This window comes from Galeopterus variegatus, unplaced genomic scaffold (assembly GCF_000696425.1).
Source record: "Galeopterus variegatus unplaced genomic scaffold, G_variegatus-3.0.2 Scaffold6439, whole genome shotgun sequence".
NCBI classification, from domain to species: Eukaryota; Metazoa; Chordata; class Mammalia; order Dermoptera; family Cynocephalidae; genus Galeopterus; species Galeopterus variegatus.
Genome location: NW_007732550.1, coordinates 96,060 through 116,376, shown reverse-complemented (window position 1 = coordinate 116,376; position 20,317 = coordinate 96,060). Strand labels below are relative to the sequence as shown.

Genomic DNA, 20,317 nt, shown 5'->3' with positions numbered 1-20,317 from the left:
TCTGTTTCAATCTTTTGGAATAGTTTGTAAAGAATCAGTTTCATTTCCTCTTTGAATGTTTAGTAAAATTCTGCTTTGAATCCATCTGGTCCTGGGCATTTCTTTGTTGGGAGCTTTCTGATTACAGCTTCAATCTCCTTTAATGTTATTGGTCTGTTCAGGTTTTCTACATCTTCATGGCTTAGTTTTGGGAGATTGTGTGAGTCCAGAAATTTATCCATTTCCTCCAGATTTTCGAACTTGTTGGCGTATAGTTGTTTATAGTTGTCTCGGATGATTCCTTTTATTTCGGTTGGGTCAGTTGTAATATCACCTTTTTCATTTCTAATTTTTGTTATCTGAATCNGAGTTGATTTTAGTATATGGTGAGAGGTATGGGTCTAGTTTCAATCTCCTGCATATGGACACCCGGTTATCCCAGCACCCTTTGCTGAAGAGGGAGTCCCGACCCCAGTGAATAGGCTTGGTGCCTTTGTCGAAGATCAAATGGCAGTAAGTGCGTGGGTTGATTTCTGGGTGTTCTGTTCTATTCCATTGATCAGTGTCTCTGTTTTTGTACCAGTACCATGCTGTTTTGGTTATTGTGGCTTTGTAGTATAGTTTAAAGTCAGGTAGAGTAATACCTCCAGCTTTTTTTTTTTTTGCTCAGCGTTGCTTTGGCTATTCTTGGTCTTTTGTTATTCCAGATAAATGACTGTATAGTTCTTTCCATTTCTGAGAGAAATGTCATTGGAATTTTGATGGGGATTGCATTGAATTTGTATATTACTTTGGGTAGTATAGTCATTTTCACTATATTGATTCTTCCAATCCAGGAGCATGGGATGTCTTTCCATCTTTTTGTATCCTCTCTAATTTCTCTCAGGAGTGGTTTGTAGTTCTCGTTATAGAGATTTTTCATGTCCTTAGTTAGTTCAGTTCCTAGGTATTTTATTTTTTTGGTGGCTATTGTGAATGGGCAGGCTTTCTTGATTTCTCTTTCTGCTTGTTCACTATTGGTGAATAGAAATGCTACTGATTTTTGTGTGTTGATTTTGTATCCTGCTACTGTGCTGAACTCTTTTATCACCTCTAAGAGTTTTTTAATAGATGATTTGGGCTGTTCGATATATAGGATCATGTCTTCTGCAAACAGGGACAGTTTGACTTCATCCTTTCCAATCTGGATGCCCTTTATTTCCTTCTCTTCTCTGATTGCTCTGGCTAATACTTCCAATACTGTGTTGAATAGGAGTGGTGAGAGTGGGCATCCTTGTCTGGTTCCTGTTCTTAAAGGAAAAGCTTTCAGTTTTTCCCCATTCAGGATGATATTTGCGGTGGGTTTATTATATATGGCTTTGATTATGTTGAGATACTTTCCACCTACTGACAGCTTTTAACCCAGTGACTCCTAAGTCAGACTGTCACTCACTTGATTCAGCTCTAGTGTAAAACTGTCTCCAAAGAACCAGCAAACCCATCACCCTGGAGGCAGAACACTATCTGCTTTCTGGTGAAGTCTGGGCATGGGCCTCCCACCCCTGGGGCACCGCAGCTGAGCAAGCACCCAGGAAAGGCCCGGGAGCCAGCACTAGGAACAGCCTCTGGGGTCTTTTATTCAGTCTCCACACAAGTGCTGGTTCTTTGTCCTGAGGAATCAATCAGAGAAGCAATGACCTGGAGAAGGCACTTGGGGAACAAGGGAATCATGGTGCATGTTAATCAGCTATGAATGGGAAGCCCAGGCAGCCTTTCACACAAGTCCCTGTGTTCCTGAGCCCCCACCCCCACCCCCCCAGGGTATGTGGGCTCTCCTCTGTGTCTCCAGCTATGGGGGAGGAGGACACCCTGCACAGAGCCACCCACCTCCCATCACTCATCCCCCTCTCCATGAGAGTTGGCTGGCTGAGCATGTGCTTGGGACTCTGCTTCAGGAAGGGTCAAAGGCAAGGGTTAGTCTGTGTTTGAGATCAGGGCCTAATTGGTGACTACAGTCAAGATTTAGGCTGAGGTTGGGCAGAGGTCAGTATGTGGTAAGGATTAGGGATAAGCACATAGCAAGGATCAGAGCAGTTTACAGCCAGTATCTACCTGTGGGTCGTTCTGTTGTCAGAATAAAGACTCAGCTTATGCTCATGGTCAGGGCTTAGCTGAGGTCAGAGTCAGGGTGCCGGGACTCTGATTAAGAACCTAGCACCTCTGAAGTTCTCTCAGTTGGGGACAGTGTGCACACGTGTGAGCAAGCTCAGCTGCACACCTCCTCCCACGTTTCTGGAGTCTAAGGAAAACTGCAACAAAATTACTTGGGGATGTTTGTTTAAAATGCAGATGTGGCAGCCCTTTCCAATAGTCCATGAACCTGGGAAGCTGAATGCAGGGAGTTCCCTCAGGTGATTCTGGTGCTCACTAAACTTTGAGACTCTCTGCTCTGGATCCACCAAGGCTTTCTTTCCAGGAGCTACCAAAGCCCCATTCCTCACGGCCCAGGGCATCTACGCACAATTCCAATCCCCTTCCCTACTTGGAACTCAGGACCATGGCAGATGCAGGGTTCAGTCCCTGCCTCCTGCCAGCACCAGGCCACAGAACTTGAGGTGGCCCTCAGCTCACATTTATGGAGAGCTTGCTATCTATCGGGCATGTAATAACACATCAGCTATGTGTTAGCTCATTTAATCCCCACAAGCTTTGAGGTAGGTACTATCGTTGTTCCCATTTCAAAGATGAGGAGACTGAGGCCCAGAGAGGTTCAGAACTAAGGCCATGGAACTAGAAAGAGGCAATGCCAAGACTGGTCCCTGAGCATGCCCTCATACCTGGATGCTTTAGGTCATAGCAATCCATGACATTGTTCCTCAAAATGTGACTACTTATTAAAATGGGCATTATCCCCAATAGCTCCAGCTGTTCTCCCTCATTGCTTGATCAAATTCTAAATTTATCTTAACTTTGTAAAGGAGAATCCGTGCCTTTTCCTCAATCGAATTTCTCAGACATGTGGGAAAACTTCTGGCCTTGCACCCTGTATTAGTCTGTTTCTGTTGCTTATAACAAAATACTTGGAACTAGGTATTTTATAAGAAAATGAAATTTATTGCTTACAGTTTCTGAGGCTGGGAAATCCAAAGTCTAGGGATCACATCTGCTGAGAGCCTTGGTGGTGGCAACAGTGATGGCAGAGTATCACATTGCAAAAAACGGTGGAGAAGCGAGAGAAAAGGCTCCACCTGCACTCTACTTTCAAAGCCCTCAGAACCACGCCCATGACCACCATTTTTAATTCACTCACTAGGCGTGGTCCTCAGAATCTAATCACTTCTTCAAGGCTCCACCTTGCAATTACATAATAGGATTTCCCACCCTCTTAACAGTCACAGTGAGGATTAAGTTTCACAGGGACATTCGACCCATGGCATACCCAATTTCTGGATGTGGACAGAGCTGCTCGCTTTCTCTCTTGCCTTTTCTCCTGCCTCTCCAGGGGCTGCCAGCCTCACCTGGCCTCAGGAATTCAGACAGGGCTCCTTTTCTGATCTGGCATTTTATACTATCACAAACCTCTCCCAGAAAAGACTTCCTAAAGAAACGCTGCTCTTTTTTCTCTGAATCATTGGAGACATTTGGACATAATGGGGACATACAGTGGTTTCTCTCAAAATCGGGGCCACCCAAATGGGTAGCTGAGGCTCAACCTTACAAGGTTCACACTTAGCCAATTAGAATCTGGCTTTTTGCACTCTGGTAGGTGATTTCAGTGGGAGAGGAAAGAAAATGCCACTTGTTTCATTTGTTTAATATGCATTTGAAAGTCTGAGTAACATGCATTTGCAAGTCCAAGTAATTCAAAATGATGCATATTCAAAATGATGCAGAAGAGTGTATGATGAGAAACACCCCACCCCCTGCCCACCCTCAGGTGGCACATAGTGGGGACTTGGGAATATTTGCTGATCAAGACTTTAGCATTTTTATTCATCTTCTCAGAACCCATAGGTGTAGAGATGAAAGCTTTTCCTCATTCACTTCATTCAACATCTACTTGTGAAATGTGGTGCTTATTTCTGGGGCAGAGATTAATTATGGTCTCCCACCTTGAAATATTCTCCTTCAAGTAGATGGGGGTTGAGATTAAAACAGATATTTATAATGCTGGAAAAAAAGAAAATAACTGGCAAAATAAAAGTACAGGTGAGCATTTTGGGAGATCAGGGAAAGCTACAGCCAAGGGCTTGGGATGGGAGTGGGGGGGAGGGGGGAAGGGCACCAACATTTCAGCCAAACTTGGGAGGATAGTAAGAAATGAGCAAGTTCCTGCAGGTGGGAAAATCTCTGGGATGTGGCGAAGAGTGTTCTGGAGTCCAGAGCAGGAAGAGCCAGAAACTTTGTGGCCTTCATCCTGTAAGCCCAGGGAGCCTCAGTTTCCTCATCTGTAGATGGGGACATAACAATGGTGGTCCGAATGACATGAGGTAATACACATGGAGCATTTGGCACAGTGCCTGGAAAATAGATCTTGGCTAATAACACCCCATCCCCCTCCCACCCCATCCAACCCACCTTCCCCAGACATTCCCGACTGCACTCTCTTCTCCCTCCAAGTTTAAGACATCAGATTATCTCACCAAGATCCTCATCCGAATTAAATGAAATGCTGGTGTCGGGGGTGGGGTGGAGGGGTGGGGGCGCACCTGAGGACAGCCAGGGCCTGGGCTCCAGGAAAGCTGTTCCAGGGGTGCCTGGTACATGCCTGCTCAGGAACCACTGCCTGCAGGACAACTGCCTCCCAGTGACAAGCAGTTTGGGGCTTACAAAGCAGACTGCACGGGCATCCACTGCTCCTGCTATAACACCCGGGGTGATATCTGCATGTGAATATTTGCTGTGCTGCAGCTTCAGAGGAGGCTGGTTGGAAGGGTGGTTTTTACAGGGGTGTTAGCTCCATGGGTTTGCTGTCTTTAATCTTTGTTTTCTTATCAGAAATGCAAATTTGCCCTCAAACCAGAGCCCCAGGTCTGTGTCTCTGCGCTTCAGACTGGCTACTCTGTCCCTTCAGACTGGCTACTCTGTCTCTTTCGAGCATGGCATGGGGAGAGAGAGAAGGAATCCTAGGCCTGACAAATCCCTGAAGTTGCCGTGACCTATTCTGAGCAGTGAGGCGACGACTGACTGGCGACTTTAACCTCCCTCCTAGGAGCTTGTCTCACACCTGCTAGCATAACTGCTAGCATACCTTCAGTGACGGGACTCTCACCACCACTCCAAACACCTCACTCCACTGGTGAACAGCTCAGGCTGAGACAAATCCTTGATGTTGAGCTGAAATCTATCCATCTCGAGAAGCATTAATGGGACAATCACTAGCCCCTCCTTGTCAGAGCCCACCCCTTCCCCCACACTGCTAGAAGAATTAATTCCATCATCAAATGGTCAGCCCTGGGGAATGAACTTTTAAAAGCTTAAAGCAAGGTAGGTTAATTAAAATCTTTGATCAAATCGCCATAAACAGCGTAAAACTTCTCTCTCTTAATTATCCCGGATGGTCTCACAAGCATTGAAGCCAAGAGGCAGGGAGGGGAAGTGAGAGGTGAGGAGCTGGAGAGGAATATCCCAGAAAGCAAAGCCACCAGGCCAGAAGCTACCATGTTGCTGAGCAAAGACACCCATCCTTGCTTAGGTGACAGTCACTCACTGAGCACTTCCAGCATTGAAGCCAAGAGGCAGGGAGGGGAAGTGAGAGGTGAGGAGCTGGAGAGGAATATCCCAGAAAGCAAAGCCACCAGGCCAGAAGCTGCCATGTTGCTGAGCAAAGACACCCATCCTTGCTTAGGTGACAGTCACTCACTGAGCACTTCCTGAGTCAGTTGCTCCACTAGATGCCTGTGGCACAAGAAGGAAGACCCAGACCCTGCCACTGAGGAGCAGCTGGGGTCTTGTGAAGACAGACGAGTGAATACTTACCCCATGAGGTGACAAGTGCTCCCAACAGAGTGGCGAGAAGGGGCTGTGGAATCCCAGAGCGGAAGCTCCAAGACCAGCCTGGCAAGGTCAAGGAATGCATCCTGAGGAGGTGACTTTGAGCTGCGACATGAAGGGTGTGTTGGAGTCAGTCAGGTGAAAGTCGACAGTAAGTGCCAGACAGAGTGTAGGGCAGTAGCCAAAATATGAAAACAATCTAAATGCTTCATGATATATGATTAAGAAAATGTGGCATATAAGTAGAGTGGAATGTTATTCGGCCTTCAAAAAGAAGGAAATCCTACCATTTTTACATCATGAATAAACCTAGTGGGTACTATGCTAAATGAAATAAGCCAATCACAGAGGGACAAATACTGCATGACTGCACTTACTTGAAGTATCTAAAATAGTCCAATCGACAGAAGCAGAGAATAGAATGGTGTTTGCCAGGGAATGGGAGGAAAGGGAAATGAGGCACTGTCACTCAATGAGTATAGAGTTTCACTTATATAATATGAATAAGTTCTAGAGCTCTGCAGTTCAATACAGTGCCTATAGTTAACAACATGCTATTGTGTTCTTTAAAATATGCTAAGAGGATATATCTCACATTAAGTGTTCTTACCATAACACACACACATGGATGCGTAGATAAAACAAAACAAAACAAAAAAATTGGGGATGATGGATATGTCTGGTTTCTTGATTAGGGTGAAGGTTTCATGGGTACATGCATATATCCAAATTCATCAAAAGTTATACCATAAATATGTGCAATTATTTGCATATAAATTATACCTCAATAAAGCTTTAAAAATCAGTTAATATAAGCATTTTTGGTGTGTGCCTTATAAAATATTTCCAAAAGCTGTGGCCAAATAAACTGCCAAATAATCTTCTGATTTATTTTCACAAAATATGTTAGGTTCTTTAATTAGACGCTGCTATTGAAAACCAGTAAAACACTTTTAATATTTAATAAATATTCAAACATCAAAGAGCTGACATCCTAGCAAAGTCTTTTCAGGGTAAAATAAAAAGGAATGTGAGAAACAAGAAAGTAAGTCCTGAGTGGCTGCTTCCTCTAGCAGCTGCAGATCAATGGGAAATCAAAGCTTTCCTGAATCGCCACCATCCTAATTCAAATCCTTCATTGCCACTGAAGACAGGAGACAGCAGCCACCAAGAGAAAGTTTGGGGTGAGGAATATTCCCTCTCCTACCTCCTGCCTTTGCTAATGCTGCCTCCTCCATTTCAAATAGGCTAGTCCCCTTCACTGCAGGTCCTGCTCACCCTTCTAGGATGGGTTCAAATGTCCCTTCTTCCCGGAAGCCCTCCTGGCTGTTCTGCCACCTGGAATCTGAAACCTAGGGCATGCTCCTTCTCCAGTCTCAGCTCTCCAGCTGTACTGCAGTCTAGCCCCCTGAGTCCTGTAAAGCAGCCTGGCAGAGTGGGAAACAAACAGGTCTGGGAACCAAGATGTGGGTTCAAATCTCCATGTAACTTCTGGTTACCCTGAGGCCTTGAGCAAGTCACTCAATTCCCACTGAGCCTGTTTCCTTGTCCATAAGACAGAGATACTGATCTGTATAGGAACCACCTGAGGATCTTGTTACGATGCACCTTCAGATTCAGCTGGTCTGGGGTGAGCCTGACATTCTGTATTTCTAACAAGGTCTCAGGCAATGCTGTTGCTACTGGTCCTGGACCACCCTTCCAGTAGCAAGACAACACATTCAGCTCCTGTGAGGAATACAGAGTGTTTCAAAGGGCCAAGCTTATATGAGGAGCTAAATAAGTGGAAGGCTTTGTTAATGCTACTGTTATCTCTATCACCGTGCCTGAGATGCAGGAGGTGCTAGAATTAGGGGCAGCTGCTTATCTCCCCTGCTACCTGGCCAGCCGTCCTTACCTGGCGAGTGTCCTGAGGGCAGGATATGTGCCTGATTGCTCCATCCCATCGACATGCCTTGCACACAGAAAGCTGAACTGTGCAGCTGTAAGGACAGGACAAAGTCATTTCTATCGAGCTTTGGGGAGGGGTCAGCTCTGGGGAGACCCTTCTGCCCTGTGTTCTGAGCACATGTGCGGAAAATCATGACCATGGAGCGAGGCTGCTCACAGTCTGCCCTGCCCCAACCTCCTTGTCCTGTAGGAGTGCAAGCTTCCCCCAGAAGCCTCCACTCTCAGAAGCCGATTTCTGTGGGAATGAGCTCCCTGCCTCGACGCATCTGTACACTAGGGAAAACAGTTGGCTTCATAACCTTGAGGGAAAAGCAGACAAATAAAGGAGTCTCGAGAGATTTATCAGAGTCTCTAGGAAGCTGTAAAACATATGTTGCAACATATTGATCCTTGACAAGCTCCAGCAACAGAGGAAACCTTTCCCTCCCACACTGGCTAATGAGGACCTGGGGGCAGTCTTCCGCCCCCTTCCCCCAGCAGGGTTCCATCTGCGGAGTCTCAATCTCAGGCCTGTCAAGCGAGCTAAAGATGAATCCACACCCAGCTGAGGGCCCCTTCAGCCTCCAAAGCCCTCGCGATGCAGGTGTAAAGCCCAGGTGTTGACAGTCCCTCGGATCCTCAGTGGCACAGCCCAGTTTGTCCCCTGTGCCCAGAGCCCTTCTATCTTCAAGGGTCATGAGGTTAGAGCCCTTCTATCTTCAAGGGTCATGAGGTTAGGCCAGGGATGAAGAGAGCAGTCAAAGCCTGGAACAGTACTTCTCTACCCTGCTTACACATCAGGATCACCTGGGGAGCTTTAAAAGTACATAGACACCTGGGCACCACCTCCAGGAACACTGAATTCTGGGGTGCTGCCTGGAATCAGTATTTTTAAAAGTTCCCCAGGTGATTCTAATGAGCATTTGAGAGTGTGAACCACTGACCTAGGAAAAAAGTTATTGCTCAGATTTAACCTTCGAAACCTTTCAAAACTGAGCTTTTAAAGACCTCCATATAACAATAGTCAAAATATTTCTTATTTGCAAGAGAAATGATTTTCTTTATAAATGCCACAGAAAAGATCAAAGCCTGGAGGGCTAAGATCATAGAGCTGGAAGGATGCTGGACATGGGGTGAGAGCAGTGTTTCCCCTCAAAAGGAAATGAAATTCTCTTAGGAGAACACAGCAGTTAGAAAGGAAATCAACCAGGGTAGCAATAGGTGAATTTCCTGGCCTCCAGATAAGGCCAAGAGCAGAAGGGAATTCTGCATGTTGCCACCCACAACTTTGGCAGCCACCTGGAGAAGGGAGGGGATGACACCAGTCAAGTAGGCGTGGTGGCTGAGAGGTCTACACAGAGAGGGGATCTGAAAGAGCCCTCCTCCTGAGCCTCTCACCTCCTGTGTGGTTCAGAGATCTGTCCAACACTGGAATCTGCAGACCGTTATTGCAGCCCAAGTTCATGGGCCCGGACAGCTTCCGCTGTAGCTGGGGCGGGATCTGGACAGCAGGGGACACCAGCAGCAGCACGTGCAGCAGGTGCCAAGTCTAGCACCCAGAGACCAAGGTGCCAAAGGGATGGGAAGGGGAGCAGGAAGAGAAATTGTTGCAGGAAGTTCTTTGAATCAAAAGTTGCGGTTGTTTCTGCTGAGTAGTAATGGGGGAAATTCAAGAGCAAGTTAAACTTAGTTACAAAAAGAAAGAAAGTTACATTTCTGCACATGTGATTATAACCATAAATCATAAACCCACTGTGAGGTCTATTCAGAAAAGAAGAAATATACACAGCCAAAATAGGAAGAGATGCTCAGTCTCAGCAGTAATCCAAGAAACACAAATCAAAACACTAGTAATACACCATACGAGCCTATCGGATGGGAGGAGGCATTTTAAAATCTAATATCCACTATCAGCAAAAGTACAGAAGCCAGTCTCTGACACATTGATGGTGAAATGCATGTAATCTTTCTGAGGGACAGCTGGGTAATGAGAATTAAAAGAATTACAATAATAATGCACTTTGGTGCAGCAATTCTAGAAATTTATCCTAAGGAAAGAAGGATTACAGAAAGCTGTGGGAACAGGTTGTTCATTAGAGCTTTTATTATGATCCTGAAAAACTGGTGGACGAAACCCAAATAGCCAATAATGCAGAGCCAGATAAAAATACAATACCAATATTTTTTACATTCTAAAAACTTTCATTCATATTTTATGAAATAATATGAACCATTAAAATAATTTTAGGAATATATTTAGTGACTTGGAAAGGTGTTCACAGTATATTGGTGAGAAAACAGGTTAAAATAATGTTTATTGATTCCCGATCATATACAATGCATATACAATATATTTGGGTATAATTCATAAATATGAAATAATAGAAGGATTTACCTCTGTAATATTAACAATGATTTTCCTAAGGTAAGGACATTATTACTCTGTATTTTCTTTTTTCTTAAAGTATATTTTCTAATTTTTCTACAGTAAACCTGTATTATTTGTGATTTTAAAAAGTTAAAGTTTGTGATTTAAAAAGTTAAAGTTTAAAGGTTAAACACATTCATTTAGTTCTGCTCTATCTCAAACCAAACTAAAAACAATAAAATGATTTCTTTTGAAGGATAAGCCCATAAGGCTTTTAAAAGATAATGAAAGAACACAACTGCAACAGCGTTTTATAAGCTGGAAAGCAGTTGGAGGAACAGTTGGAAGGTTGCAACTAAGAAGTTTGCTTCTCAGTCAAGAGTAAGGAAAGCCAAGAAGCAACCTGGTTTGCATCTCAGAAACCACCCCACTACCATGGTCCACTGGAAATGGAGATAAAATATTATGAAAACAATGCCATTGATCGAGAGTCTATTGAAGAAGATCCCAAGTCCCTTTTCCTCGCCCCTGCAGTGGAATGGAGGCTTGGCTCTGGAAGGTCTATTCTCTGCAGAAAGAACAAGCATAGGGACTGGAGAACACCACCAAGAACAGTTGAGAGCAGAGGGATTAGTAAAATTTACCTACTCAATGTTGACCCCACCCCTCAGCCATATTTCTTCCCTCAGCTCCCAGTTGCAAGGTAGAACATGAAAAGATCTTCTTTAGATTATCTGATAACCCCAAAAGGAAAAACCTAAAGATACAAACATTGGGATTCCCCAAAGACCACCTACAGTGAAATGCACAGTCTTGACAAGCTCCATCCATAAGCACGGCTTCCAGTCAGCTTTTAAATATGAGCCACAACTAAAGTGCCCCAGACATTTGAGGAAAACTTCAAGTGAGAGACAGAAACTGAAACAAAATTGGGCAGAAGGGCAACATGGAGGAAGGAGAGACCAAAATTTTGCAAAAATGCAAAATTTAGTAGAAGGGTAGAAGATAAAGTGGAGAGAAATCTCCCAGAAAGTAGAATAAAAGACAAAGAGATGGGGGGAAAAATGGGAGAAACAACATAAGGTATTAGAGGACTAGTCCAGAAGGTCTAACATGCAAACATTAGGAATTTCAAAAAGAGACAACTCTTATTAGCCACATGTGTTTCTTTGGGGTGCATGACTTGTCTGTTCCTGTCCTTCACCAAATTTCTGTTAAGATTTTTCTAATAAATTTTTCAGAGTTCTTTATGCATTAAGGAAAAAATAATAATAAATAAAAAGCAAGAGCCAGTGGGGGGGTGGGGTGGGGGAAAAGAACAAAAAGCTACCAAAAAATACACAAAACGATGAGAATTATTCATTGTGGCTGGATATATAATCAGCATACAAAAAAAAAAAAAAAAAAAGAGGGAGACAACTAAAAAAACAGAGGGGAGAAAATTATGAAAGGAAAAATTGAATAAGAATTCCCCAAACTGAAGGATCTGCATGAAATGGAAGACGGTTTAGGGCCGGCCCGTGGCTCACTCGGGAGAGTGTGGTGTTGATAACACCAAGGCCATGGGTTCGGATCCATGTATAGGGATGGCTGGTTAGCTCACTTGGGAGAGCGTGGTGCTGACAACACCAAGTCAAGGGTAAGGATCCCCTTACCGGTCACCTTTTATAAAAAAAAAAAAATAAAATATCTATTACAGAGTAGTAATCATTCAATTGGTGATATATATCACCTTATGGGTTCAGGAATCCAATGATCTCTCATTTAATTTCCTTCCATTTTCAAGTATGGCATAACATATCAAACACACACACAACTAATTACAAAAATTTCCAAATATACAGCAAACCTGGAGAAATTACAAAGAATACTTGAACATCCATCACCAAGATTCAACTACTGTCACAATTTGCCATATCTGTTTCAACTGTTTGTGTGTGTTCTGAATTCATTTCAAAGTTAATCAGAGATATCACAGCATTTCATTCCTAAATACTTTAGCATAAAGATGTCTTGCTACATAAACACACTACCGTTATCATACTGAACAAAACTGCAGACAATTCTCTAATATCATCGATTGCCCAGTTCATGGTTAAATTTCCCCAGTTGTGTCATGTCAAAGTGTTTTTATATCTGCTTTCTCCCAAAGATATTGCCAAGAATCATCACTAAATTTGATTGTAATGTCTCTTTTAATCCCACTGCATCCCATCTTTTTACAAGTTTCCAACCTGCAAGTGTTTACCCAGCCAAGATATCAATTATGTGTAAGGGTCAAATAAAGACGTTTTCAGACATGCAAGATGTCAAAGATCTACCAGGCACTGTTTCTTACGAAGACTCGAGATACGTTGCACCCAATGAGGGGGATAAACAGAGAGAGAGAAACAGGGGATTGGGGACACAGAAGATCCAGCCCAGAAGACAGGGAAAGGAAATCTGCATGACGATGTGACCGAATGTCCCAGACAACAACCAAGAAGCAGTCTGGGAGGACACATGGTTCAGGCGGGGGCTGATTTCTCTTTCATGTCTTCAGAGAAATGAAAAATGCAGAACACCTGATATGTTTGAACAGCTTCAGAGGAAATTTAGGCAACTGGCAGAGTTTGGCATTGGATTAATGATAAGTCCATAGAATACCAGTGAAATGAGAAACCTATGACAATTATTAACTTCATGGAAGACAAAAGGTTGGGCAATCATAGCACGTAGGAAAAGCGATCACAGCGCATGTCATGGTCCCTGCTGGAAAGGCACTTACGCAAGGATCATCATGCAAACCCTGCAGGGCGATTCACCAAAACCATCACAATCTGTTGGGGGAGCAGCGTGGAGGTGAAAGATCTAAATCTGTAACATTCACGGTAGGAAACCAGGAGATAGTGCCCCAAACTGAAAATAAAGTAGCTACAAGGGTACTTGAAAGAGTTGGTAGAATTAAAAGATAATATAAATCTTTCCACGAACTTTTTGAAGTACCCTCGTACAGGCTCATTATTTAAAGAGAAGAGAAAAATACCATAAAAATGAGCTGAAGATGTTGAAAGTTGTTGCCTCCAGGGATGGAAGAAAGGGAGGACTGTTTCTAATACCAAGCCGCCTGGACCTACTGGGCTCTTTGAATTATGTATATGTATAACTTAATAAAAATAAAAAATTATACTTTTTAACTCGGGCAATTGAACGAAAGGGCTTCTGAAGTCGCTTTCAGCTGTAATAGAGCATGACTCAAAGTGAGTATTTTAGGAATCACAATGGGCAGCTCTCTGGTATCTGAGGTCTTCTGCCATCACTTGTTCATTGCAAAATGACTCCCTTAAGTCAGCAAATAGATCAGGCTCTCATTCCCTTTGTGTATTTAGTTTGGGTTCATTTCGGCACATCACTGCCCTGAGCTCTGTGATTTAGGGGTAAAGCACAGGACTAATGAGATACAGGTGCACATCGGCTCCCCATAGTCACCCCCAACTCCTACCCTAGATGGACCTCTGACTCTGGCCAGTCAAGGGCAGCTCATGCCTCCTGCTGGAGCCTCATAGCCTCCTCCTCCAGCATCCCCTGTGCATCTTCATGACCACTGGTTCCCCGAGATGGCGCAGACCTCGCTCAATCAGGATCCAGTCTTGTCTCTACCATTGTGCACCACCAGCCGTGCATTTGTGCCCACTTCACATACACAGTGTGTGCTGGGGGCTGTGGCCTTGGGCTGAGTCACTGCAGGGAAAATGCTTGGCAGCTTCCAGCCAGGGAGCAGAAGGCACCAGTTGCCACCCGGCGTGGCCACCTGTTGAACACAGCAGCAGGGGTTTATCCACTGTTGAGCTAGCATTTATTATTCTTAAAATAAACTGATGCCATGCAGCATTAATTCAGAGTAGAAACTGCAAATTTCAGGCCCTTTCAAAGTCTTGTTTTCACAATGAATTAATAGGCCTTAATTTAACACTGCACCAACAAACCCTGCTGCAGAAAGAATTCCAAGTAGCCGCTTTCTGCAATGGTCCTGGCCCTCAGCTGCCTCCACGTGGCTGCAGCAACCTTGTTCATCACTGTGCAAGATAATAACAGTAATAGCTAATATTTACTGGGTGCTTACTATGTGCCAAGCACTGCATTAAATGCTTTACATTTATTTTTGCACTTAATCTTCACACAAATCCTTTGAAGTAGACACTATTACTATCTTTATTTTACAGAAGAGAAGATAAGCTTACAAAGCTGAAGTTGCTGAAGATCACACTGATGGGAAGTGGTAGAATCATAGTGTGAACACATGTATTTGTAGAAGTCCCCAGAAAAACCATGTTTGGGGGTCCAGGTATCCTAAATTCACCACTTTGTTACTAGATCTTTTCCTTTTGCTTTCTAGATTGTCCTCTAAATTAGATGAAACTTATCAGCCTTAAATATAAAACAGACTGATGCAATTTGATTGCAATGTAACTGTAGTGGATTGAATTATGTTCCCCCAGAACTCATTGGAGCTTGAACTATGTTCCCCAAGTTTTATGTATTAGAATCTTAGCCCCCACTGTGACTGTTAAAAGGGTGGGAAATCCTATTATGGTAATTGAAAGGTGGAGCCTTGAAGAGGTGATTGAATTGTAGGACCATGCAGTAGTGAATGGGTTAAAAATGGTGATCAGGGGCGTGGTTCTGAGGGCTTTAAAAGAAGAGGAGAGTCTGCCTCGCTCTCTCTCTCTGCTCTCTGCTTCCACCATCTTGCAATGTGAGACCCCTGGGTCACGGTCACCACCACCAGATGGACTTTGGACTTCTCAGCCTCAGAAACTGTAAGCAATAAATTTCATTTTCTTTATAAATCACCCAGTTCCGTGTATTCTGTTATAAGCAACACAAAACGGACTAATACAGTAACTTTTTGAAGTTAGGGGCAAATGCTCTGCTTGAAATAGAAAAGAAATAAAATCTAAAAGGTTCATTGGGCTACTTGTGCCTGAGCAGCACTGCCACTTGGTCCCTGGCTGTTCTCATGAAGAGTTAAAGTCAGTCCCGTAACCAGCTCTCTGGGGAAGCTTTGGCTTTGACCTTGCCTAAGTTCTCAAGCAGGGTTGCTGTCCCACCCGGTTAGAGAGGTAGCCCCACTTGCTCAGCAACCTGCCAGCTACCACTGCCCCCTCCATCCCCACTCTCCTTCCAGGTATTGGTGGATTGGCCAGGGTGGGTGAGGGGCTGAGACCCTTTACTGCCCACTGCTCTGGGGAATCCTTGCCTTTCCTTCTTGCTGGACCTAGGGAGGATGTACATAAAACTTGGCCCGCCTGTTTTCTATGTCAACATTCATTCTTTTGAAACAAAAAGGAGGTTTTCTCAGTTCCAGCTCAGAACTAGAAATTTTGGTTTTTAATCAGCAGATACTCCCCCACATCTGTGTTCTTAGCCCCGGATAGAAGCTGCTTCCCTCCCCTGTCCAAGAATCTAATTTGACTCACTCACATATTTTCCAGGATTTTCCATGTGTTAAACTGTTTTGGAGGCCCCGGGGAACACAGAGATAAATCTGGCACAGCCCTGCCCTCAGAAGTTCACAGGCCAGTGGAAGAACCAGTCACATACACTCTATCACCAGGAGAAGTTGGACAGTGATAAGTGTCATAACAGCTACCACAAAGGGCTTTAGAGAGGGGACAACTGATAGCCTCTTGGTTAGTCCTAGAAGGTTTCAGAGAAAAATTGATGTGTGATCCAGCCTTGAAAGATGAGTAAAATATCAACCAGGTAGAGGCGAGAGAAGAGGGCACACCAGGGAAGTGGAAGGGCAGGAGTTGAGGCAGGAAACAGAGAACGTGCATGATCCTTTGGAGAACAGGGGGTGTGGGGAGGAGGAACTTAAAGTTCAAGGTCAGGGAAGAGGAATAATGAGAGATGAAAGTCTAAGGAAGGTCAGAAAGTCAAGAGCTCCGAGAGCTCTCCACAACCTTGGGACATTGCTCTTCAGGCACTAGGAAGCCATGTGTGCTCTTGAGCAAAAGAGCAACCTGATCTTGTCTTTTTAGAAAGAGCTCACTCATGTCAGCATGGGGGATAGATTATAAGAAAAGGGAGTGGATGTAGAAAAACATCCATAAACCAGCAAATAACCTCAGGAAACATCTTCTTAGTCTCTATAGTAATGACATGTTTTGTGACATAGATTTTCTACTTTCCCCCACAAAGTGCATCCAAAAACTCTTTCAATATGTGATCATAGAAAACTCTCTGAACCTTTTTTTTTCGGAAAGACAGCTCACGAGAAATCTGAAAGACAGGTTGTGATTTGTATTTACCGTGTTTTTTTTTTTTTTTTAAACCAGGAGATTCAGGTTCAAGACGGTAGGTTGGGTATACATACGTATCTCCCCTTTCTGCCAAATCTCATTCAAGTGACAGAGGAAAAATAAATGTAAGAATAAGCTCATGGCTACATTGGAAAACAAGGAGGGATATCATTGATAAAAGATAATGGTTATTACCAAACAGCAAAGAATCAAAATATAGAAAGAAAAAAAAACCTTTCAGAAAAATGAGGAATAAATCTATTACCATAATGAGATACATTAACATACCTCTCTTACAAGTTATCTGATCAATTATACCCCCCAAAAGGGCTGGCTGGTTAGCTCAGTAGATTAGAGCACAGCCTTGTAAAACCAAGGTCAAGGGTTTGGATCCCCGTACTGGCCAGCTGCAAAAAAAAAAAAAAAAAAAAAAAACCCAAATGAACAGATATATCCCCCCAAAAGAGAGAGAACTCAATTATAATTAACTAACAAATATGATTCAGTAGGAATGTACAGGACTTCATGACCTACAAACAAAGCATTGTATATTTACAAGGACAGACCATGACGAGATCATAAAGAAAATCACACTAAATTCCAAAAAATAGGACATTAACAAAGTATACAGTAGTTGCCCCTTAGCCACAGGGGATACATTCCAAGGACCCCAGGGGATGCCTGACACCATGCATCCAACCCGATTCCGTCACTTGGGACATGTTTCTGTTCATGTCTTCCACCCACACATTAAATGCCTTTTTCATCTTAACTAGGCACTTATCATGCACTGTGGCCATAACTTTTGCAGTTTGAGGTGTGGGTGCAAAACTAGCATGAATTTTTTTTTCCTTCACAATTTCACAAACAGAAGATTTGTTCTTACCATAGATCTTAGCAAACTCAGCAAATGATTTTTTCTTTCCCTATTAAGTCGAGAATTTTCACCTTTCACTTAAAGGAAGCACTTTACAGTTTCTCTTTGGCATATCTGAATTGCCAGAGGTGATTCATGTCCTAGGCAGAATGGCACGAGATTTCATCACACTCCTCAGAGCAACATGCAATTGAAAACTTATGCATTGTTTATTTCTGGAATCCTCCATTTAATGTTTTAGGACCATTGTTACCACAGGTAACTGAAATCTTGGAAAGTGAAACTGCTGATAAGGGGCTACTGCATTCTTGGGCCACAATACCATAAAACTAGAAATAGTTAACAAAAGAACAATAACAAATAACTAAACATACAAAAAAAAAACTTCAAAAGCACTGTTCAAATGTAACTAAAGAGCAATATTACAGATTAATGGAAAATTAAAAACACAAAGATCACTGTATATAAAATCCCATGAGATAAGGACCAAAGCAAAACTCCAAGAAAAACTGATCAACCAAAATGCTTTTACTGTTAAACAAGAAAGAATGGAAATAAATCAGCCAAGCTTTCAATTAAATATGTTAGATAACAAACTATAATTTTTTTAAAGGTAGAATGAACGATTTAATCTTTGCAGCTTAAAGCAAAAAAAATAATGAATTAAAAAGAAAAAACTTTAGGGCCGGCCCGGTGGCGCACTGGAGAGTGTGCCGCTTGGGAGCGCAGCGGCGCTCCCGCCGAGGATTCGGATCCCATGTGGAGACCGGTTCCCGCTCACTGGCTGAGCGCCGGTGTGGGCGCAACACCAAGGGTTGCGATCCCGTTGCCGGTCCCCGGTATGGGCACAACACCGAGGGTTGTGATCCCGTTACCGGTCAGTAAAAAAGACAAAAAGGAAAAAATAAAAAAAAAAACTTTATGGAACAGAACAAACTAAAAACTAGTTATTTGAAATTTCTGATAAAATGTACAAACATCTGGTAAGACTGCAAAGAATGAAAGAAAGGAAACAAATACAAGGGTAATTCAAAAAGTTCATGGAAAGATTCATATTATTTTTCAATTTTATTTTTCCACAAAATTTTTGAACTACCTATGTACTCAATGTTTTAAAAAAGTGAGTAGAGATATAAAAGAGATTTAATGTTACTAGAAAATACTAGATACATGTTGACAATAAATTTGGAATAATAATTTTCTTATAAAATAAAAATTCCAAACTTGATTCACAGTGAAGCAAGAATCTGAGAAGATCAGGGAAGCATTTTCTTAAATGATTAGATTGTTTTAAAAAAAAAAAAAAAACAATGAAAATGGCGCCAATGTCAAAGGCTTTATAAGGAATGTCTATTAAACATCCAAGAAACGAATGCACCCTATGTCGTTTACGTTGTCATTGGCGGGTCAGGTAGCTGCATCTAGCCACAGGCTGAGCCCTGACTCTGGCCTCCATCTGGATCTTAATCCCGGCCACCAAAAGAGCCCTGCTCTATCCACAGACAGAGAGCCCCGTGATGTGCCCCAACCCCTTGTAACCCCCGCAGGCTATGTCACATATGTGAGAGCACAGGTTGCTCTGCATGGTCCATGTTCTTTGCTTTGAGAGCTAGCTCCCCTGTCTTGGGAAAAGGGACAGGCCAGGAGCATTGCCCTTATATACAAAAGACAATGTATTAGATAGAAGCTAAGCATTTTTCTTCTCAAATTGGGAGGAGAGCAGACCTGGCATCTTGATTTTATTTTTAGGATATTTTCTGTAAAAGAGGGGGACAAGGGGGAAAGACCAACTGTCACCCTCTTCTATTTTGCTAGCATTAACCTCAGCCAGCTGGAGAGATAATCCATCAAGCAACAGGCAACCAGTTAACCCAACAGCACATATGTACTTAACACCTGTGGGTTGGAGCCCTGCTTCCAGCTCTTTGGGAATGGACAGCCAAGTTGGAACCCTGCTTTAGAGGAGTTTCAGTGAATTCGGGCAGAGCAGTGCAGGATACAGATGTAGTTAAGAAAGCCTGTAACCACAGGGTGGGTGTTCAAGGGGACGACCAGAGCACTGGAATGGAGCGGTCAGTGGAGGCTGCAGGGTGCAATTGCTAAGCTGACCTTGACCCAGGTAGATAAACACATTGACCATAGTGAGCCCTGTTGGTTCACAGCTCTGTGGATACCATGGGCTTGTGGACTGTGGTGCTTGCTAGCGGAGGCCTCGGGGCATTTGTATGGAGCCGCTTGCCCTCACTGCTTTCTAGTGACCACTGTGCCCTTCCAATGTCAGTGCCTTTGCAATGCTTTGCAAGGGTTTATACCTTCTTTTGGGGCACCCCCCCCCACTCCTCTGTTGATGATATTCTTTCCCCAAATGATTTTTCTAAAATAGATTTGACCATGTCATTCTCCTCCTTAAAAGCCTTCCATGAATCCCAGTTGGGTTTAGAGTAAATCAGATCTCTTTACCTTTGTTCTCTCTGCCATCCTGCCCTCCATCCTCACCCCCCACACACACACACCCCACCCCCACACTCCCCATATACTTTGACATAAAAATGCTCTTGTGTTTCTCCTCACCTTTAGGTTGTTCTTCTGTCTGGAGCACCCTGGAGCATCTTTCCCCCGGGCTTCTGGTTAATCCTTGTCCCCATGGTCAGCAGTGATGGTCTTCTCCCAGGCCACATGCTCTGAAATTTCCAGGCCTTTGCATGTACCATTGCCTTTCCAGGGAGCCAGTGCCCTCTTTTTTTCCCCTCTTGCTCATGGCCCCCACACTTGCTTGTCATCTGGCAAACATACTCTCCTCTCTCAAGCCCCAGCTGACATGCCACCTTCTCTGTGACTGTGTCTGACTCCTTACATCCTCTTTCTCTCATCTCACACTAAATTTTGGACATATCTATAAAACAGAAA

The 20,317-nt window shown here is 43.4% G+C and overlaps 1 long non-coding RNA gene across 1 annotated transcript; it reads right to left on the bottom strand.

Annotated features, from left to right (window-relative positions):
- Window positions 1–4,327: 4,327 nt before the first annotated feature.
- LOC103606285 lies at window positions 4,328–20,084 on the bottom strand. The gene is made up of 3 exons (XR_551863.1): window positions 19,982–20,084; window positions 7,850–7,934; window positions 4,328–4,406 (listed from the first exon to the last, which is right to left on the bottom strand). It is a non-coding gene; the product is annotated as an uncharacterized LOC103606285 (long non-coding RNA).
- Between the last annotated feature and the right edge of the window lie 233 nt (window positions 20,085–20,317).